The following is a 24,813-nucleotide window of genomic DNA, read 5'->3' as shown; positions in this document are numbered from 1 at the left end:
CTTTTAAGGTTTTCAACCATTCACTGCATCTTCTATGAGAATATTCAAAAGAACAAATATCTCCTAATGCCTACCCATAAGATCTACTGAGAATTGTTTCACAATTCTTTGACTATCGGGCTTCAACTAGCCCAGCCCCTCCACACACTCTACCAAAGCTGCTCCTTCTAACCCACACTTAACTATTTGATGTTTCCCAAATTCTCCATGCTTTTCCAGGATCATCTGAAGCCAGCATCCCAGAAGTCATATTGATACTCAGCTCTAATCCACTCATCTTTGTCCTGCTTTGTGAGACGTGACTGCATTTTCCTCAGCTAGCTGGTACAATGTAAAATTTTGTTGTCAATAAAGGGTGATGGAAAGCCATTTCAGGGCCATAAAAGAACAGATTTTTCTTATTGTTCCAAGAAGCATTCCTCCTCGCTCCCCCAGCACAGCTCCCAGTGGCTTGAGGGAGGTCTAGCAACACATTTTCTCACATTCCACTAGACAACTCCTGCCTGCAGACACCCCAGTGAACATCACAACTAATGGTCCTGGTTCTTGCAGACAACTCTACCTACACTCATCCTCTAGCAGGTTTGCCATCCCACAGTAGGCTGATCCCATAAACCAATTTGAACTCCAACCTTTAGGCAAATTTCTTCACCATCAGCAAGTTGCTTACTCTCTCAGTCTGGGTTTGGAATAAGGAGAAGGGAGGAGGGGTACACTTTTCCAAATGCATTGCTTGTCTGGATACTCTCCCTCAGCTCTAGAGGTAGTGGCCACTTTCTGTATTAGCTATTCCTTCACCTTCTTAAATTTTTTTCCCCTCTGTTAGCCCACTTAGTAGTTAACAATCTATATATATATGTATATAAAAGGCTAATATGCATGTCCCCTCAGGAGTTCAACTGGGAGAGTGGGAGTTCAACTGATCGCTATGACATGTGCTGACCACAAGGGGGCAGCGTGGAACAAAGGAAGGCCCCAGCCGGCAGCCCGAAGGCCCCAATCCGCCCTGATTGCCAACCAGGCCTAGGAACCTTACCTGTGCATGAAATTCGTGCATCGGGCCTCTAGTTCTTTATATTTCCCCTGTTCGAATTAACCAGTGTGGTTTCTGTCTTCTGACTAAACTGATGCATACACTCCTCTTTATGCCTGGTAACCTCTTCAAGTTTCTAGGTTCATTATTATGCAACAAGATACATTTGAAACCTCTCCCAGACCTAAACCCCCCTTGTTTCTGTGTGCACCACCCCCCACAACGTTAGTTACTCTTTGTTCACTTTGTTCATACATTTGTAATTCTTACAAAGTGTACTAAAATTATATCAACACATTTTCTCCCCCATGCCTTCTTTATCTGTGTTCCTCTGAAGTTTAACAAAATAAGCATTTAAAATAAGTAGTGTTCCATTAAGAAAAATACACTAAAGAACACTGAGCCCCTTAAGTAATTCATTTTGATCAAAAAGGACTTCAGAGCCAGCATTAGACACTTTAGAATTTAATGCAACATTCACAATATTTTACTGACAATTTATCGCATATTGTGTTATATTGTCTATTTTAAGTAGTATTTGAGAATCTTACTTGACAAAGTTTAAGAAGTTCTTATTCCACTTTTAGCCATATTTTATATTTTAATGGAAATGAGTAGATTGTGAAAGAGAACTTGCCATTTTTATTTTCTCCCAGCTAGAGGAAATTATTAGGATTCAACGTATGTGAGTAATATGTGTTGTATTTCCAGACTTCAAATATATTGCCAAATTTGTTCTTTCTTCCTAAGATCTATCCAGAAAATTTAAATCAGTCTATTAATCTTTGAACATCTTTTGATCACCTGCTATTAACATGTCAAAGCTACACCAGCCAACTAGAATTCAGTGAAAACCACAAAGATCCAGTTATTGTAATTAAATTGGTTGGTTGAAGTTTTATACCAATGGGAATCAGTGGAGACTAAATTGAATCATAATTCCTCCTCTCCATGACCTCTGTCCCTGTCACCCATGAAAGCTTTATATTCTAAATTTACAGAGGGACTCTGAGGCAAAGTTTAGAGAATAGAGTTGTCCACATCACTGTCATTGCCATGCAGTTATTCAGATTCTGTCCCCAAAATAAAAGCAGCACAGAGAAAATGCAAGATTTTTACATGACCCTAAGAAGCTGTAGAAAGTCTTGTAAAAGCAAAGCAATTTATCCTGCTGTCCTAATTATTAGGGAGCTATAAACACCAGTCAAGCTACAATGTTGAGTTATAAAAGTCTGATAATATAAGATGTGAAAAAGTGTGGAAGGGATATATGATTTACAAAATGTTTTCTGAAGCTTTAGTTCAGAAAGCAAGGTAAAGGTTGAGCTGGATATTTTCTCTGTTAACCTACATAAACAGGGGCAGATAAAAATAGTTTTACAACTGTGAGTACGTGAAACACAGAGTTTATTCTTTTATTATTAATTATTACATTAGTTATTTATGTTATTTGTCTTATTATTATTACTATTATTTTGTATCCTTATTTATGATTTATCTTTTATGTAGTAATGACTGGTAATTTACCTATTTTGCCCACCCTATATTGATCTCTTTTGTCTCACAAATCATATTATGGAATTAAAAAACAAAACAAAAACAGAATCAAAACTCCATCCAGCATAAGAAATTAGCCCAAATATACTTAAGATATTAGAAGATTTTTTTCTTACATGTAATAAATCTCAACAGTAAGATAATAATAATGAAACACGGACCAAGTCTTAAGCAATGGCTCATAACCTTCATCATAGTCTTAGTCCAAAATTCAACTCCTCTAACCCTTCACTCTCATTGGTTTTAAACCCCCTGATAGCAATGCATTTATTTATAGAAAGCCCTGACTACTCACCTCTCAAGGATTAAATTCTTTTAAAAAGGTTTCTAACCAGAAGATTTAGGAATTATATAGTCCTGCACTTCAGGTCACCCTGCTTTTGAAAAGTCCTAAAAGTGTGATTTCTTATTATAACTTCATCTTTGAGGGCAACAGAACTATAACACTGTGTCTTACTGTCTATTAGACATTTTATGGTTGCAGCTTTTCTAAATTGCTAAAAATGTTGGAGAAAAAAGGTACAAGTTTTATTTTCTTCTTTTTTACTATGCCTGTGGGCCATATTTTATTCCCTATCATCTCTCATTTAATTAACTCTGCATAGTTTAGTACTCTTCTTGATTAGGAAAATATTTCTGTCAATTTTGCACATCTTTAAAACAATAAAAAAACATATTCCAGGACATAACTCATCATTAAGCTCTATATTAATATAGTATTGAATTAGAATTAACACTTTAAAGGATCTGAATAGAATTCAATAAGATTTTTTTAATGGTCTAAAAGCATCAGAATTAATCAATAGCTTTAAAATAAAAGACAACCAAAATTTTTGTTTAACATATTACTTTGTAGAAAAGGCACAACACAAATATATTATTGTTCTTGTTCTACTAAATGCCAGGGGTGAAAGCAAAAACTAGGGTACTGTGATAATACTATTTCAAACATGTATCAATTTTATCAGTTAAGAGAAGAAAAACTATATAGCATTCCATTGGAAAACTTAAATAAATGTATCTCTACTTTGTTCCTCACCCCAAGTAAATGACTACAAGCTTTTTGGGGTTGGTAGGATAATGGGCACCCAAAAATCTCCATAGTCTAATTCCGTGGGTCTGTGAAGAATATGCTATGTGAAAAGGGAGATTAAGTTTGCAGTTAAAATCAAATTTGCTAGTAAGGTTATCTTAAAATAAGAAAATTAGCCTGGATTCTTCAAGTGAACCCAATGTAATCACAAAGATCACTAGAAACACAGAGTAGTCAGAGGGTGATGTGACTACGGAGGAATAATCAGAGATGCAACCTTGCTCGGTCTTAAGATGGAGCAAGAGGGCCCAGGGTGAGCAAGGACTATGTGTGTCCACTAGAAGCTGGAAATTGCAAGGAAATAGACTTTTCCTAGATCCTCCAGAAAGGAACGCAGCTCTGCCAACACCTTAGCTAACTGAGACCCACGTCAGATTTCTAACTTACAGAATTATAAGGTAATGCATTTATGGTTTTTTGAAATCACTAGTTTATAGTAATTTGTTACCCTGGCAATACAAAACTAATACACTTCTCAAAATGAAGTTTTGTGTTTTTTGCTGCTCTCCACGATAGTAACTAATCCAGTGCCTAGCACATTTCAACAACACTGCTTTTAGTAAATTCTTACTGTAAATACTAAAATTCTAGTTTGTTAAACCAATAAGTATTTACTGGCACCTATTTTGTCATGCAAGGAACTCTGTTAGACTCTGAGGTATACTATGACATTAATCAGACACAAAGCCAGTTATCAATAGGGATTGATGGGTGTAGGCTCCCACACAAAGCCATTTGAACACTCATGATCTCTTATCTTTAGGTTAAAGGTTTTAAAAAGTTTGAAAATTACATAATTAGGCTTTTGATACATTATAGTAAACATTAGCATATATCTAAGTTTGAAAATTACATAATTAGGCTTTTGATACATTATAGTAAACATTAGCATATATCATATATATATATATATATATATGAGTAAACATTAGCTCATCCAGAATAGCTACTGTAATGGACAATTATGTTTTCCTTATGTATTGATTTTCTTAGGACTTCTGTAACAAAGTATGACCGACTGGGTAACTCAACAGCAATTTATTCTCTCACAGTCATGAAAGCTAGAAATCCAAGACCAAATTGCACAGAGGGTTTGTTCCTTCTGAGGACTATGAAAGATAATCTATTATTTGCCTCTCACCTCACTTCTGGGGTTTTCTGGGGATCTTTGACATGCCATGGCTTGGCTTGTAAAGGAGTCATTTTATTCTCTGAGTTTATTATCAAATGGCACTCACTTTATGCAAACATCTCTGTATGCAAATTTTGTCTTTTTAGAAGGACTCTAGTCCTCTAGTCGTATTGGATTAATGCCCAACCTAAGGATTTCATCTTAACATTGTTTACATCTGCAATGATCCTATTTCCAAATAGGATCTACATGTGAATTTTGGGAGGGAAAAAATTTAACCAGTAATACTTCCCACAATCAATTCCTCCTAGTTCTAGCAACATTAGCTCTCTTTCTTTTTAGGAATCCATTTATGACACCTTAGTGTGAATAAATCTTACCTACCTCTGCAGAAGTGGGCATATGATTTAGGCCATGCTAATCATTGCTGCATCCCCAGCCACGGTGATTGTTTTGGAGACTAGAATATGGCCAGGCCAGCCTAGAGGGCACCATCTCTTGAAGTTTTGTTTGAACTCTGAAAAAAGAGACACTCTCCTGTGTTTGATGTTTGAATGAATCCTGGGAAGAGTTCTTGACCAGTTCCTTTATTCCATCATATGAATAGAGGTTTTCAAATAAGAAAGCCAACACAGAAAATCAGGACACTGAGAGAGAAAAGCAGCATCCCATTATGTTAGTGCTTGTATATATCTGTACCTGAAAGCTTCCCCTTGAACTCTTCATTTTATAAATAAATAAATTTACCCTTTGTATTTAAGCAAGCATGATTTGGATTTCTGACATCTAAAGCTAAGATGTGCTCTGCCTAAAATAATTTCCTGAGAAGTCAGGGGTGAGATCTCAGATACACTGATAATTCCAAAATATCAATAACAGAAAACTTACTTGCATATAATATCTATGAAACATCAATGACATGATAAAATATACAAATATTATTTGAACTCTTTTATGTAAACAGTCTATGTACATTTAATGTTCAGTCTAACAATCCATTTGGAAATAAAAATAAAATCACATTTGTAAATAAAACAGAGGACACTGTGGAGACACTTTAACATATTATATTTTACTTAACCAGGTATTTCCCCTTAATCGCTATTGATACCAAATTTTTGGATTGGACACCCGGATTCCTTGTCAGTCAGAATCGAAGAATGAATCCATGGACAGAAAGTGGTACAGCAAAGATGGAGATTTATTGAAGGCCAAGTACATACTCCCACGTGGGGAGAGGGAAAGAGTCCCACAGATGGAAAGAAAGTGGTACAGCAAAGATGGAGATTTATTGAAGAACAAGTACAGACTCCCACGTAGGGAGAGGGAAAGAGTCCCACTGAAATGACTCCCATGTAGGGAGAGGGAAAGAGTCCCACTGAAATGACTCCCATGTAGGGAGGGGGAAGAGTCCCACTGGGTTCTGTATCCCTATGGCTTATAAAGGCTATAGATCCTGGTGCCTGATATCCCCTCTGATTGGTCAATATTCCCCTTTGAGTTGGTTACTATAGTAACTCCTGGGGTCAAAGGTTGAACCTCACTTGGGACTAGTGAGGTTCTCTCCCACTCCTTCCTTATTGTTTTCCTATTCCCTTTGGGCTTTCTTCTTCTCCTTCTGAATGAAGGGCTTCTTTCTCTTTATTTTGTAAATATGGACCTTTCTTGGCTACTTCCAGTTACCTTGTCTTATGGAAATATACCTGTTGCTGCTTCCTTGTCTTATGTAAATGCAACTGTTGCTGCTCCCTTGTCTTGTAGAGACTGCTCCCTTGTCTTATGGAGGCTTCCTTGTGTTATGGAAATGTACCTTCTCCCAGTCTGTGGCCCTGTGTTTTTTTTCCATGGACCCCAATTCTAAAAAATCCCTAAGCCTGCCTATGTTCCCCCAAAATTTCTGCTTCACTATTATGAAAAAATTAATACTACTTTATTCCCCTACTGTGCCTTATGTTTCTATACTAACATATAAACAACCAAGAATTATGTTCCCCAGAAACTGCTTCCATATTTGGCTCTGAGTTCTAGTTACCCAAAATAAATACTTACAGATTTGGATTATAAAATGAAGTAGCAGCCATTATTATTGGAGGGTTATCACAGTGACATATGGCCACAGAACAACAGAGGTACCTGGCAGGTCCCATTGTTTCATGTCTTTTTGATTGTTGTCTTTCCAACTGTTGAATTTGTTATCCAGGAGTGTCTCCAGGCTTATCACTAAATTCTTGGATGCAGATCAACAGAAGCAATGGGTATACTAAAGCAACAGCTTCCTATAGATCTTTCCACAAGCTCCCCCTTGTGAACTCATTACATGGGCAAGATGCAATCAGTGTCTCTGAGAGTCTTACCTGTCCACTCACACCAGTGCTTCGGTACATTACTGTTGATTCTTTTCCTGACCTTCCTACATTTCCTTCACCAGCTTTCCCACATCTGTGTGAGGTATCATTTAGATAATAATTCACTTATATTCATCATACTCATAGTAACTGCTTTTCTAACCGAACTATCGCTCACACATGAACTAAAATTACTATTCATTCAGAAGCCATGTTCAGTCTTAACCCTCACACTCTCACTTATTTTCAACACTTGAGTTCTTTGCTTGGTTCTTCTTCCTAGTGCTTGGAAGTGCAATATTTGACAGAGCAAGTTTGTTTTAGTTTACGTAATTTATTTAAATACTAACTTATCTAAGGACCTTTTCAGCCTCATGGGAATTGACGATGTCTTGATTATTCTTTCTTTCATGGTATTTAACTCCAAGGCAAAATTAAAATCAAGAATTTAGAATATAAAGTCAATGATGGCACAGACCTTAGTTGTTTTGGGTATTACTTTATCTCCAGTATTCACTGCAGTATCTTGCAGATACTAGATGTTTCATAAATATTTGAAGAATGAACAAACTAGATAAATTAGATATTGTTAATTTAAAAATTATGTCTTGAGAATAACTATGCACATTTTTAAAATATCACTCTCACTTCTAGAAATAATTTTTTTTAAGTTTCACCTCATCACTTTAAACAAATAATTTGAATGTGAGCTACTATAGTCTACATATCTTCCAAAAAAATCTTATAAAGGCTTGGATTTATGATTCAAATTGAACTCCACTCAAGTTGCTAAAATTGATTTGTCTCAGTATGTGCAATTGGATAAAAATAACTAAATCAGTATGTTCTCCTGGATAATTCAATTATTATTAAGGAAGAAGGGGCATTTGGGTGACAGGCACTGCATGTTTAAAGTTTTGGAGGTCCCAGAGTCATATTTACTCCCATGGGGAGGAAGCTTTGGCAGTAGAAGGAATAATAGCACTACCCAGATTATCAGAAATTAGAGATCAAAACCTTTTTAATGACATCCAACGCACTGCTTCCAGTGTCTTTAAAGCCAGTCTGTATCCATATATTTCATGTAGTTGAGATGATACATCATTCAGGTAACTTATATCATAGCAATACTTTTAATTTCTTATGTTAATTTCAATTGGATTTCTATTCCTTTCAATTAATCTAGTCTGCATTTGTTAGAACAGAATAAGCTATGCTGCAACAAACAAATCTCACTATCTCAGTGGCTTAATGCAATGCCTTTCTCTCCAGGGCACTTCCTTTTAGGTAGTGATTCAAGTTTTCCAAACCATTTCACTATTATGGCTCCATATTGATATGGGATTTTTGGACTGGAACACACGGTGTTCCCCTGGGCAGGATGGCTTCCCGGGTGCTTTGTCCTTTGGAGTTGAAGAATGAAACCACAGACGGAAGATGGTATAGGCTGCACATTATAAAGGCTGCAGATCCGTGTGCCCTGATAGCCCCTCTGATTTGGTCACCATCTCCTTCTGATTTGGTCACTATAGTAACTCCTGAGCTCAAAGGTCAAACCTCACATGGGACATGTGAGGTCCTCCTTCTTCATTGTTCTCCTATTCCCTCTGGGATTTCTTCCTCCTTCTTTATTTTATAAATATAGACCTTTTGCTACTCCCAGTTCCCTTATATTATGGATATGTAACTGTTGCCTCTCCCAACTTCCTTGTATTAAGGAAATGTAACCTTTTGCAGCTCTGTAGCCTGTGCTATTTCCATGGACCCCCTCAATTTAAAAAAATTCCCTACACTTGCCTATTTCACCCCCAAAAATTTATATTTTAATATCATGGCATACCTTTATCCTGGTGTCACTGCTGAAGTAACAGTGTAGAAAATTGACAAGAACTCTTAAGTACTTGAATTATAAGTGACACACATCATTTCTATGCAAGTTCCATAGGATAAAATTTTGCCCTACCAGATTTGCCTCAGTGAATAAAGCATTGGCCTGTGGACTGAGGGGTTCCAGGTTCAATTCCAGTCAAGGGCACATGCCTGGCTTGCAGGCTCAATCTCCAGTAGGAGGTGTGCAGGAGGCAGCCAATCAATGATTCTCTCTCATCATTGATGTTTCTATCTCTCTCTCCCTTTCTCTTCCTTCTCTGAAATCGCCGGGAAAACCCAAGCCTCCCTCCTGCTCTCTCCGTGGCCACAGCCATCTTGGTTGTGTTAATTTGCATACTCGCTCCTGATTGGCCTGTGGGCATGGCTTTGTGGGCGTGACTTGTGGGTGTAGCAGAGTGGTGGTTAATTTGCATAATACTCTTTTATTAGATAGGATATATTCACACACATCAATATATCTGTTTCATAGAAAAGGGATTTTAAGTGAGGAATAGAGTAGGCAGGGACTTGTTCAGAAATATATGTCCATTATGTCAGGCAAGTAGGAGGATGTGGCCTGACAGCCCTCATTGTTAGGTTGGCAATGCTTAGTAAACCAGTGTTACAGAGAGCAGTATATATTAAGATAAACCAGAGCAAATAAGTGACAAAGAACCCTTTTATCCAATTATAATTTCATTCCTATGAGAAAGTGCAGCTGAAACTACTGACAATTAAAATGAATATGTAAATTGAGTAAAATTTGTAAACATTTTATCACAAAACACAATAATACTAATACTATTGAAATGTAAATTTGAATTAAGTAATGCTATAATTTTTGAGCTGTATGAATTTATTAGATGATGGAAATTTGATCATTTACTTTAGGAAATCAAAGGTACATTACCTAATTTGAGACAGAAAATTAAATAAAATATACTCCTATGAAATTCTAGTTCTCTGAGGATTTATTCTCACCCTCTCTTAAGTTCTTATTAAATTCAAATTACAATACAAATTATAACTCAAATTTCAATTGGTAATTGAAATACTATATATATTTATTTCAATAAAATATTTTAATCACTCATTTCTTCATAGAATTTACTTGTACTTAACAAAGCTTGATAATATCTTTCAGAAAAAAATATATTTCCATATTGTCCAAAAAACATTTAAACCTTAATTGATAGGACTCTTCACTCTGTGAAAGGATTCTTAATGTGACATATTTTTAAATCCCAAGTCTCCCAGGTAAATTGAAAATAATTTATTTTCAAATCCATTCTTATACATAACAATGTATTTGGTAATTATTATTATTATTTTTTAAAAAATATAGTATTATTGATTTCAGAGAGGAAGGGAGAAGGAGAGAGAGATAGAAATATTAAGACAGGAGGCCCAATGCACGAAGATTCGTGCAAGAATGGGCCTTCCTTCCCCTGATGCCAGCACCGCCTTCACTCCGGCTGGAGCCACCTTCTCGCTCTGGCCCAGAGCCACCTTTCCGCCTTCCCTCGCTGCCCAGAGGCCCAGAGCGGCTGGGGCACTTGGCACCTGCATATGCAAATTAACCCGTTATCTTTGTTGGGTTAATTTGCAAACTCACTCCTGATTGGCTGGTGGGTGTCATGAAGGTATGGTCAATTAGCACGTTACTCTTTTATTAGTGTAGATGAGAAAGAATCATTAATCGGCTGCCTCTTGTATGCCCCCCACTGGGATCCAGGTTGTAACAGACATGTGCCCTGACTGGGAATCTAATTGTGACCTCCTGGTTCATAGGGCAAAGGAGGTCATCCACTGAACCAGGCTATTATTTCTTTTTCACTACTATTTATACAATCTCATAAGGAAATCCATTATATTATGTGATGTTATTATAATCCTATACATGCATTTAAATTTATATTTTCATATGTATAAAACATGAATAAATCCAGAGATGACTCTTTTTAAACTTAAAATATTGATTAAATTGTATACAAAAATAGGCACTTCATCCAAAGGATATACTGCATGTTGACTCTTATTTCAAGATCAAAAAAAGGAGGAAAGATAATTGAAGGCAATTCTTTCATCTATTTGTGAGATATAATGATTAAACATTAATAAAACCCCGGGGGCTAGTTAGGTCATATCTAGAATTTGGGAGGAAAGTAGTGACATTTCAGAGATTCCTGCTGCCAGCACCCTCAGGCTCCAGGATATTAACTCATTTACATTTAAGATAATCCACCCAACTTAATACACAACCTTTGATATTCTGCCATTCTGGCCCAGTGCGTTCATCCTTATATTTCACATTTAACTTAATCTGTACCTATAGGTCTCTTGATAACCTGCTATCACTGAAACCTGTCTGCTTAAATGAGATAAGCTGAAGAGAACTGATAGGCTTGCCTCCAAATATATCCTAGCTATGCAGGGCAAGTAAAGCTTTCAGTGATTCATTTATTCCCTTAACTAGGAGAGATATCAAGCTTCTCTGAATCACCATGAAGTACAATGAGTGGTGTTCTGATCTGTCATACTTGGCTACAAGTAATAGAGCACAGATCATATTGTTCACATTCTTCCGTTCAAAGTCTCAAAATTCCAGCTGAATGAAACTACAAAGCTGGGAAAACACAGGTGCTTTGGCTTTGTTCACAAAGTCATCAAGATCTGAAAGACTTATTTTTATCAGCACTCTTATCCTAAGGAATCTCCTTGAGGGAATGTAGAGCTTTGTAGCAGAGCAATAAAGCAGATTCTGACGTATAGTTATGGTTGTAATTTGCACAGATCACTTGGTGCTCTAACACCATGCTCTTGATCACAGCATAAATCACACTTTAATTTTAACCTTTGCAGTTCATCAATAGATTAAATATCAAAAATAATTCAAGTCTGACACTATTGGTTTACAGGTAAGTTTAACAAGAAGGGGAGGCTTAATGATGTATTAGTTGCCTTGTCAACTAAGGCATAAAGATTCATGACTCTTAACCTATGTTTCCATCACAAACTCAGAGCTATAAATAATGCAAACAGCTAATCAGGCATAGAAAAGATATATAGCATCATTGAAAATCAGTTATCTGTACTGCTCCAGCTTTTAAAAATGCATCCTATGTAAAGTAATCCAGTGATATAACTCATAAAAATATGTGCTGATTCACAGCCCATATTCAGTCTTTATTTTTTAAATTTTATTAGTTCCATAATATAGCATTAGTTCCTGAAACACTAACATTTTTTTTTAGACAGAATGTTTTAGCTTGAAGTTAAATTATGATATACACATAACATTAATTGCTAAGATATACATACAGTGATTTTTAAGGTAAAAATGTGTAGCGATTTTTTCATACTTAGAAGTTAGTAAAATAATTTCCATCAGATAATAAAATGAAATAGCAGCTAATGCACATTTAAGAAATTGAGCGAAAATTATGTGCACTAAAGGGTTGAGAATTTTTTCCCTGAACCTGTATTAGTTTCCTAGGGGTGCTGTAATAAAGTATCATAAATTGTGTTATTTAAACAACAGAATTAACTGGCTCACAGGGCTGGAGGCCAGAAAGCCTAGATTAAGGTGTTAGCAGGGTTTCATCCTGTGAGAGATATGAGGAACAATCTGTCTTATGTTTCTCTCCTAGCTTCTGGAGTCAGACATTGCTCATGGAAGGTAACCTTCTTATATCTTCACCTTGTATTTCCTCTTTAGATATCTGTCTCTGTGTCCAAATTTCCCTTTTTTTATAAGGATATTTATCATATTATATTAGGGTCCACTTTGGTGACCTCATCTTAACTTGATTATTTTTATAAACACCCTACTCCAAGTTAGGTTTTTGTGATTTTGGAAAAAGAGAAGCCTTAGCTGTGAAGTGGTGGCACTATTAGAAGGCCTTTGCAAACACTAAAAGTGAAGCCAGAGTCATCTGCTTCCAATAGCAAATCAATTTATTCTATAAGTTTCAAAATTTCACATACTTCATGTAACCAAACTGTTATTATAAATGCTACTAAAATTAATCTAAAAATTCAACATTAAAGAAAATATAAATTTTAATGGAGTCATGGTCAAGATAATGCTATTATATTATAAACTCAGTAGAGCATAAAATGTATTTTGAATCATTGGTAAAACCTTATTAATTTATAATTGTATCTAATAAAACATAATGAATCAAATTAAGTGGTGCTATAATTTTCCAAATTTATACATGTGTTTAAACAGTTTTTTTTTAATATTAAATTCATTAGGTGATATCTACACTAATAAAAGAGAAAGATGCAAATTGACTGTACCTACATGACACCCATCAGCCAATCAGGAGTGAGTATGCAAATTAACCCAACAAAATTGTGGGTTAATTTGCATATGCAGGCACAGAGCAAAGAATGAAGACTGAAAACTGAAGGCTCCGCTGCGGCCGGAGCCAAGCCTAAAGGCTGAAGGCTTGGCTCTGCTGCAGCCCTGGTCCCACATGCTGGAGGAAAACCGGTGCCGACAACCAGGGGAAGGAAGGCCTATTGCATGAATCTTTGTGCAATAGGCCTCTAGTTTGTTAATAAAATTATATAAGTTTCAATTGTATAATGCTATGATACATCCTCTGGAATTTGCATGTGTGTCCACTACCCAATGTCAGATCTTCCCTCACCATATATTTGACTCCCTTCACTCTTTACTGACTTCTCCCCTTCTCCCCTCTGGTAATCATCATACTGTTATCTGTGTCTCTTAGTTTTTGTTTGTCTTGCTTGTTAGTTTGTTGCTTTCAGTTTATATCCCAAATATGATTGAGATCATATTGCTCTTAACTTTTTCTGTCTGACTTATTTCTTAGCATAATATTTTCAAGATCCATCCATGTTGTTGCAAATTGCAGTATTTCATCATTACTGATGGCTGAGTAGTGTTCCATTGTATATATGGGCCACACCTTCTTTATTTAATCATCTACTGAGGACACTTTGATTGTTTCCCTGTTTTGAGTACCATGAATTGTGCTGCAATGAATGCAATGAATGCAAATGAAAAACGTTTGTGAATGTTTTCAAATTTGGAGGGCAGATATCCAGAAGAGGGATTGCTGGGTCATATGGTAAATCACCAATAAAGTATTTTAAGTAGGAAAACTCTGTGATGAATTAGATATAGAATTTTAAAATATATTTTAAGAGATAGGTATTTACTTTGTCTCTTTGCTATACCTGCCATCAAGATATCACAAATATTTGAGTTTTTACAAGATATTTTTAAATAAATGTAAGTCTCCAAGGGCACTGGATGTTTTCATAAATTTCCTAAATTTGGTTACATATTGGTAACAGCATGTGAACATTTTGAAACAAATCATCCCTTTATGGAGCCTAAAAAACTTCATTTTTTTTTTTGTAGATTCTAATGAAATGCCATAATTGGAAACAAAGTTTGCAAATGGAAAGACCTTGAAATTTATCTATACAAAACACAGTGAAATAAATAAGGTTTAATTTTGAGTGTCTAAAAGGTCAAGGATGCTGCTGAACATTCTACAAATGTAATTATTGGCTCCCACAAAAAAAAGAATTATCTGTCCTGAAATATAAACAGTACTAAGGTTGATAAACTTTGTTTTTATTGGATAAATGTATAATACCAGAATTTTGTGAAATTAAGGCCTAAGATTTTGAACCTTCTGGTCAACATCTAATTATACAAAAAGACATTTTCAACAATTTTTTTCCTATAAAAATATTTATCAAATACAAATTTTCCAAATTGAGGGGTAAAATAATAGCTCTGAAAATACTTACACTGAAATATTTGCACATTGATATATAAAAATTAGAATTGATCGTTATTTCCATTTGTGCAGTATTTTTTGGAGCTTCAATACATGTCTAATTCTTACATTAGGGAAATTATCTAGACTTGGAATCATAGAGAATGGACACGTGTAGTGCTCAGTTATATACAGGTTTCCCTTGAGGAAAGTAGCCACCCCAAAGCTGATTATTTTCCCAAGAAACTTAGAGTCCCGTTAAACATAATTTTCTCCATTTTATGACACTCCTGATTGTGTCTGTTTTACTTTCCCAGCATTAAGTTTCTGAAAGGCTAAGATAAAAGACAGGATTTATAAGTCATAGTTTTATCAAAATTTACTGACTCAGCATTTCTGCATCTGCTGCAGTGGAAGTGAATTTAAATAAGTATAGCTGATTCCATTTCATTACTGGATACTCACTTCTATTGAAAAGTTATACACAAACTGTGAACCCCTACAAAGTAGAGCTAAATGCCTCCATCATGCTTGTATTCCTCATACCTAGCAGAGTAAACATTTAATTAATTCATATGGTGAGTGAATTATATAGAAAATAATGTAAAATAAAAGAAAGATATAAAATATAATGATACTGTAATGAAACTGTTGTATCACAAATCAGCGAGCTAGACAAGATGCCTTAATGAGCCAATTAGTTAGGAGTCATCTTTATCGCCCACAGATTCAGAGCAGATTATTTCTGTCAAATTCTGAACAAACACAGGAAGGAGTATTCCCTTTTTATATCCTTCTAGTTCTTTGTGTAAGTTATTTTTGCAGACAGCTTGTAACCTTCAGTATACATCATACCTAATAAATATCTGTCATATCTATACAGACAACTTGTAACCTTGAGTACATGTCATATCTATATAGACACCTGTAACCTTGGATACATAATGAACAAACACTTGGCATGAGAATATGAGAATTATTATCAGTATCAGAGTATCAGCCCCTTTAGATGGCTAGCTTGCAAGGTCAGACAGTTAAGTTTATCGTTTCTATTATTCAAGCTAAAAAACAAAGTTATATTTTACAGAATAATAGACTCTCTAAAAATAACAGAGTAGTTCAAACAGCAGTTTTAAAAAGCAGTTTTCCAAAGGAGGGACCGCCATGTTTCAAAACAAGTCAAATTCAATGGATTTATGGAAATATGAAATACCAGAAATGAGATGTTAGAATGTATATAATTTTAAGTAGTTTTCATGTAAAATAATAAAAATGGTTAAACAAGGAATGTAACATGCACAGAACAAGAAGAAAAGAAATATAGTATATACTTTGAGGTAATTAGGTTAAAAAAATTAAGCCATATTCAAAACAAAAATACTGATAGCTTTAAATATTAATTAAAAGTTATTCATTGTCTTCCAAAAATCCTACCATATTTACATATTATAATATAAATATGGGTAGCTTTCTAGTTATATTATTATTTAATTGATAATACAAATCTTCTATATTCCAAAGTATGGCCTCAATGAGAGTCCCTTCAGTTTCTTAGCTAGTGGGGTATCTCAGAAGTTGGCATCCTCTCACTTGAAGCTGACTTCAAATCAAGAAACAGAGAAGACAATGACTCCCAATTGTCTTTCTCCCCAACTTCCTAGGCTTAGCTCAGGCTTTTCTTTTGTGGGAATGGATCCCAGTTGCCTCAAGGTAAGTACTATCTGTGGGCAACACAATAAATTAAACGATATTGGATGAAGTCAGCATGCCATTAGTTTGCTTATTCTCTACAGAAATTTTTAGTTTTATTGAAAGGGAGATTTGCATTTTGAGTTGGAGTCTCCTGGTCCCAAAGCACACATAGTTCCTGTCAAGAATCCTAGCTCTGCAAAGAGAAATTACTAAAAGCAGAAGATCATAAAAGACAATAATATATAAAAATTGTGATTCTACACAATTGAAGGAGATTTGATAGAACTAACAATTCATAAATGAGGCCTTTTATTTTGTATCTGTGTAGAGAGGTTTGAAAAAGGAGAACCAAATACAATTTCAGGTTGTATTATGTGCTAGGTACTATCCCACACATGATCTAAGTTCATATTTAGGACAATTCTATCTAATAAAGAGGGAATATGCAAATTGACTGTCACAAAGATGGCGGCACCCATAGCCACAAGATGGTGGCGCCCAGTCCCCTCAGCCCCGCCGAAGTCCCCCAGTCCTTTCAGCCCTGCTGTGGGGGTGGCAAGCACGTGGTGCAACTGGACCCGCCCTCAGCCCCCCAGCCACCCAGGGCCAGCCCGAGGTGCAGGCAAGCCTCAGATGGCAGCTGCCAAGCCAATGCCGAGGCACAGGCAAGCCTCGGATGGTGGCTGCCCAGCTGCCCAGAGCTGCCCACGGCTCAGTAACCAGGGCTGCCTGAGGCAGCAACTGAGGGGTGATGGGGGCATAGCCTTCCCCTGATAGCTGGGTCGCCTCCCGCCCCTAAGGGCTCCCGGACTGTGAGAGGGGGTAGGCCAGGCTGAGGGATCTCCACCTCCAGTGCATGAATTTTCATGCACCGTGCCTCTAGTCCTATAATAAGTATATTATTACTTATATTGTATGGATGATAGTGCTGGGTGATCTTCACTCCTTGATTATCCTTCTATCTAATTTTAAATTCATCCTCCCTTACCCATCCCCATTTCTTTCAATAGTAGTTTTATCCTCTGGATGAGGTGCATATTGTCTTCAAAACTGAAGGAATGCATTTAACAGCATTAAAAACTTTTTTTTTTTCTACAGACTTGTGTTTGCTTTATTCCATTTTTTAGCCACAGCAAATTGAACTGGCTTCTAGGGGACTTTCTCAGGGACTGCTTAGTTGACCTCTACAATTCTGCTGAATGACTTTTCCACTGAGGAGTTGGAAAGAATGCTCCCACACCCCCAAACTCCTTGTAATATGTTCGTGCTTCATACATGGGATTTATCCAGCACAAATATACCTACCTGAGCTACTTCTAATATTTAGTGATTTTAACCAAGACCAACCTAAATGATTCTATTTCAATAGTTTGTTTTGTTTTCAGCAATTTATTAGTCAATTTCTAAAACAGATCAAGTTAACCAAATGGAACAAATTTTGCTTAGAAGCACAATGAAAATGTTACAAGGATATAAGGACCGCACATTAAGATAAGTGAAATACATACCAAATAAAAATAAACTGGGTCACTAAGTGATACTGGAAAAATGGAGCTCATCATTGGTTCAGTGTGGTAATGGTATTAGCCCAAACCATCAAACAATGCAACTGGCAGGTGTTTGTTTAAAACTGTCATCAGATGTTAGAATACCATTCTGAATGACCTTCAGGTTTAATTGCAACAGACACATATTTTTAACTAAAATATTATTTTCTATATTTCTTGCTTTTGTTGGTCTTTATAAATCTTTTGTTTTATTATGATGATGTTGAGAAAGTTATCGAATATCTACAAGTATCAATTGTATTACTTCTACAATTACTGGGAAATAATTCTTATAGAGTTATTTGATAATTAATATAACAGTGATCATGTAGCCCTGCCAGGTAGCTCACGTGGTTGGAGCATTATCCTATACACCAAAAGGTCGTATATTGGATTCCCAATCAGAACACATACCTAGGTTGCAGGTTCAATCCCTGCTCAAGGAGCATATTGGAGGCAATCAATTGATATTTTTCTCTCACATCAATCTTTCCATCTCCCGCTCCCTATCCCTCTCTCTCTAAAGTCAAAATAACATATCCACATATCTTTGGGTAAGGATCACAAAAAGAGAATTAATTTGTAGACCCACAGTACAGCCTCAATAATTGTTAATCCTATTTCCCCATAAACACCAGTTGTCATGCTTTCTTCATCCCACAATTCACAATTGATCATTTACATTCATTATTCAGCTTACACTTAGAAGCACGTGCACCTGTTTATAAGATTATTTTATTTCATCATTCCAACAAAGACTATTCTAATGCACATATATGCTAGCAAAGGGGGATTTCTCAAAACATAAAGATTATGCCTCCTTCATCTATTTACATACAATATTAGTAAATAATTACTATACCCGGCATAAAACACTATACCCCCATCTTCAATTATAGTCAGTGAAAATACTCAGCTTCTTTTTATAGAGGGTATATGATTCTCCATGGATAAGGATAAAAATATTGATAATATTTGAAAAACCTAGATTAGTGTTATTAGATAGTACAGCCATAGTATTTAAAAGTGTGGTTCCAATTTCCTAAAGAATACCTAGATCCAAATCTTGTGTAAACTATTTCATAGCTAGATAATATTGAAAAATTCCTTTGCATCTTAAGTCTTAATTTTCTGAACTGTAACATGGAGCTAAATATATTAATAACAACAACAATAAGTTGCAAACTGCTTATCGTGTGCCAAGCACTCATTTAATCATCACAATAGTCTGCACAGGACATATAACTGTCATTTTCATTTTATGATAATGAGGTATCTGTGTGTGAGATAACTAACACAAAGGGAGGTAGATAATAAGGTCACAAAGCTCGTGATAGGTAGAGCAGAAAATAGAGGATGTGCACTGAGTTCAGAGTCAAATCATTTAACCGCTCTGTTGAGGCCTATTGCATTGGGTTGATTTGAGCATAAAATGAAATCATGTGTATAAGAGCTTAGCATACTGTATTGTACATGCAAAATTCCAAATGTGATAACACCAGTTGTGATTTTAGTTATCGTTATCAGTATACTGATAGGATTGTTTATAGAACAAAATAAATCAAAATGAAAGGAACAATGTTATACATCTGCATTGCAAAGATGAATAGAATGGCATTGCACTACATTATGTAGAAATCAACTTTGACTCTATACTGGGTGGAAACTAAAAAGTATGACCAAGTTTATTGTATCTAACACCCAGATCATTTTTTTTAAGCACAAGCACCCCTCCCCACACTCAGTTCTGAAAAGTGTACCTTATATACATCTCCCCATATTATAGCTATTTAGTCACAAAATATTTAATTATATTTCCAAAGTCTGAGAATAATTTAATAAATTACAATACTTCCTTGTGGGTTTTTTTTTTTTTTTTAGTATCAATAACATTATCTTTGTTTTAAAATTCTTTCTACCAAGGTAACAGTGAAATATGCAATTTACCTGAAAAAGAATTCTCAGAATGACATTTAAGCTGTCCTGCAGATGCAAGAAATCGCATACTTCATTAACACACCAAAGAGATTCAGCTTCTGAGTTAAGTGCACCAGTAATATTAAATAATTCCCTGGCTCATAATTCAGTGGAAGTACATGGAAATGTAATTCACATTTTAAAATCCCAAATAGCCTCTTGCTTCAACATAAAAGTGTCATGTAAACCAGAATCACTGTTAACAAACAGCAATGCCAGAGGTCCCCTACTATGTGAGTTCTAGTAGGAAGCTCAGCATCCCCATGTCATATTTTAAAATCAGTCCTTTTAATTTTTTCTTTACTCAAGAATCTTACCACTATAGAATGTGTGAAAATAATTCTCGGTTTCCACATGATGTTCTTTGTTAATGTACTGTGAAGACACCATGGCTAGCCTTGACCAGTGCAGCTCAGTTGTCCCATGCACCGAAAGATTGCCAGTTCAATTCCTGGTTAGGGTACATGCCTGGTTGTGGGCTTGATCCCCAGTAGGGGTGTGCAGGAGGCAGCCAATTAATGTTTCACTCTTACATAAATGTTTCTCTTTCTTTCCCTTCCTCTCTCTGTAAAAGTCAATAAAAATACTTTTAAAAAGACACAATGGTTGGGCATTGTTATCAAGTTGTCTGGCGACTTAGAACACTTCTTAAAAATATGATAAGAAATTTTCCATTCCTTTAAACACTATGCATAACGTTCTACATCATCTGCCTTTACCTAAACTACCATCATACTTTGGAAAGTCAAAATATAATGGGGGTTTGTGATAATGCATGTATTTGTGTGATTCTTCACACACTTCCAGTTTTCAAGAAACAGAGAGTCATTTAGCTAATTTCTAAAAATGCAGGTAGCTAATATGTACACATATGGGCATAACAATAGCAGGAAATGTGCCCTTTAGGTTAAGCCTTACAGGGTCTGTAATATCATTATAATACATAGTGATAGTTCTAGCATGTTAGTAACAACTCCACTGATTAGCTTCTGAAGAGAGAACAATAATGATTCCTCAGGAGCTTGAAATTCCTTATTGCAAACTTAGTACTCCACCATTAATGTGACTCAACATGCAAAACAGTATTCATTCAACTTAGTATTTAGCATTTTTCAATAATTTTCTTTGACCAGACCTCTTCTTGGGTTAATGCTCAGTATGCTTGTGTACATATATATATATTTAATACCTATATGTATGTTCATTGAAATATATATGTATATAATATTCATATGTAATAGACCTATTCATTTATTTATTGTTTATTTATTACCAACTAGTTTAGGTTAAAAATTAGCTGTGGCCTAGTAATGGAATCATAGTCTAGAACCTAGTTACATGTGTACAAATACAAACTTAACCTTTCCTTCTTAAGGACATTGCAAAGGCAATTCCCTTCAGAAGGAATGTGAAACCAGAACACACAAATAAAACAAAATACAGCCCTTTCTAGACCATTGTTAATTTCTGAAATCTTAACTCTATTTAACATTTTTTAATTCTCTTGCAATTTTCTAATATGATGTGATGTGTCCATTCCAATCATTGCTATCCATTCTGACAGTAATTCTAGTAAAGGAGAATTTTCTAATGTCTTTCGGTATAAAAATTAATGACTTTAATGGTTATCACTCATTTATTAACAATAAGACTGTTAAAATATAATAGGGCCTTGCCAAAAGTTATGGGAATACAGAAACAATCTCCTTAGTGGAATAGAAGTTTAGATTTAATTTGCTCCATATGCATCTTCTACTTTCTATTTCTTTCTGCTTACTTTTTCCCTTCTCAGCAAGCCAATAGAATAAATCTTAAAGGTCCACACCTACTTTTTAGGTTCTCATGAAAAAATAAATTGAAGATACTTTAAATTGCTTCATTTAGGAAAAGAAATATTTGTCTTTGTCACCCACCACAATTTTAACTAGTCATATTAAATAAAGTTACTCATTATTTTATTTCTCTTTAAACATCGTGAAATTATTGAGATAATTACAGGATAGTTCCTGCTATATCCTGCTATTGCATATAAAATTAAGTAAAGGAATATGTTAAGGTTTACCTCAGAAAATATCATAGGTGAAAAATATATATAATAAAAATATATTACATTATTCAAGGTATGTTTTTCCTTGAATAAGAACTATAAATTATCCTTTATAAATATAGTATACAACAAAAAGGAGTGCCATTTTTTCTCAACATTAAATTAGAAGAAATAAAGGTGATAAGGATTAATGGTCTCCAAAACATCCTCTTTCTCAGTAAGGGTCAGTAAATCATTTTAAGCTGATTCTTCTCCTAAATAATTGAGTCTTTCATTAGCTTTTTCTTAATTTAAAAGAGTCATTATCTCATTTGAGTAATGTTGTGGGTTATCTGTTTTAAACATATGCTTGCTACATCTCCTAGATCTCATTAGTTAGATATTTCTCAACTTGAGTTTGCAGTTAAACAGAAATGTGGAAGGTGGTGTAGGAAAGACCTCTCATTAATTATTCTCATGGACAGTCTTTGTATGAAGATTAGAGGCCCATACTTTTGCTGCATTGCCTGTGGAAGGTTCATAATTCATTACATGTATAGATGATAGTTCTTGAATATTGGGAGATTACAACAGAAAGGTATGGAATTTCTCTCCAGACTATCTATGTTTATGCCTTTATGCCCACAATCTATAATAATAAAAACGTAATATGCTAATTAGACCAGATGTCCTTCCTGACGACCTTCTGGACAAAGCCAAGGCTGCAAGGGAAGCCCGGGTCCCTGGTGCCTGCCAGTAGCCGGAAGGAAGCCTGCGTTCCAGGTGCCAGAGGGAAGCCAGTGCAGGCAGCCAGGAGAAGGAAGGCCTACTCTTGCACAAATTTCATGCATCAGGCCTCTAGTCTATAATAATAAAAGTATAATATGCTAACTAGACTGGTTGTCCTTCCGGACATCCTTCCTTCTGGACAAAGCCACAGCGGGCAGGGGCCATGGCGGCGGCTGGAGGGGGCCAGGGCCAAGGGTCTTGCATGAATTTCATGCATCGGGCCTCTAGTATATATTATAATGCCATGATCATAATGGGGAAGCTAGAGCTAAATGTGCATTTTGATCAATCTCCCCCAGGTGAGTTAAAATGCTGCCCACCAAACTTCTCTTGAGAATCCTCAGCCTTAATTATGAATTGTATGAGAAAACACATATAAGAAAGCTATTAAATTCTGACCTGTGTTGGCAGTGGCCTGGGCAAAATCTAATCTCTTACTTTGGAGGAAGTAGTGTGTTCAGCTTCTTCCTAAGTTCTATGATATCTTGTAGGCCTTGTGACAGTCTTGCAAATGCAATGTAAAAGAGTTGTAGGGTGTGGGTGAGTAGGTGAGTGGGAAGAAATCAACAAAAAAACTTATATGCAGACATATGCTTAACCCATGGACACAGATGATTGTGTGATGAAGGCCTGGGGTTGGGGGCAGGGTGGGCTAGATGGGGTCAATGGGGAAAATGGGGACCTATGTAATACTTTCAATGATAACACTTTAAAGAGAAAGAGTTGTGGATTTAGGCTTCAAGGGCATTTATTTCTGTTCCTCATAGAAAGGGGCAGGTGCATCCATAGCATATTTATTTCCTTGTTTCTTTCTTCATGTCTGTTTTCTTTTTTTTCAATTAACTTTTTTGGAGTGACATTGGTTAATAAGATTATATAGATTTCAAGTTTACATTTGTATGATACATTATCTGTATATTTGCAAACAATAGCTCCAACAAGGGGTTAGTATCTAAACTGTATAAAGAACTCATACAATTCAAGGTCAAACAATCTAATTTAAAAATGGGCAGAAGACCTGAACAGATACTTCTCCCAAGAAGACATACAAACAGCTAATAGATAAATTAAAACATGCTCAACCTCACTAGCTATTAGGGAATTGCAAATCAAAATTGCAATGGGTTACTACCTCACACCTGATAGAATGGCTATTATCAACAAGACAAGTAATAACAAATGTTGGAGAGGGTGTGAAGGAAAATGGACCCTCATTCACTGCTGGTTGGGAATGTAACCTGGTAGAGCCACTGTCTGGTTTCTGAAATGCAGCTTGGATACCTGGAAGTGGAACAGCCACTTTATGAAAACACTGTATGTGGCCAAGAAGAGAAATAGTAGGAGCTATCAAGGCAGAACCAAAGTTTTCACCTTCCAGATTACCTTTGCAGGATGGAAAATAGGCCCTAATTTGTTTAAGACTTTGCAGGTTTCTGTTACATACACCTAAATAATATGCCAACAAGATACCTTTACATCCTTGAAGGATCACACCATAATTCCACTTCATATAATAATATGGTCAAAGGAGTCAGTTCCTCTCATATTTCCCATTGTCCTATTTTTAATATCCATTTCCTATGCCAGCTGCCTTCGTTTTATTTTATTTTACTTTAGTCTTCCTTTGATGTTTCTCTTCAGCAAATAACTTGTACGATAAGTATTGTTAGGGGCATATCTGGAATACACAGGGAATGCGAATCATGTCTGCACTTGTAGTTAATGTGGGAGAGCCCAATTAGCCTGGAAAAAGGCCAGATTCCTGCTTTTCCTTCGACTGAGGCAGAAACATAAATACTTACCCGTTATATTTTTTTATGACCATCAGCATGCTGAAAAAATGTATGTATTTTTAAAGTATTTTTCAGTGAAAGAGGGAAAAGGCTGAATAAGAACTCCTCAAAATATCCACATTTTAAACACTGAAAACTGAATATGATTGCTTGCTTGTTATAGGGGGCACATAGGTGTGATTAAGTTAAGGA

This window comes from Eptesicus fuscus, chromosome 3, assembly GCF_027574615.1.
Source record: "Eptesicus fuscus isolate TK198812 chromosome 3, DD_ASM_mEF_20220401, whole genome shotgun sequence".
Lineage (NCBI taxonomy): Eukaryota > Metazoa > Chordata > Mammalia > Chiroptera > Vespertilionidae > Eptesicus > Eptesicus fuscus.
Note: the sequence above shows the minus strand (reverse complement) of the source record.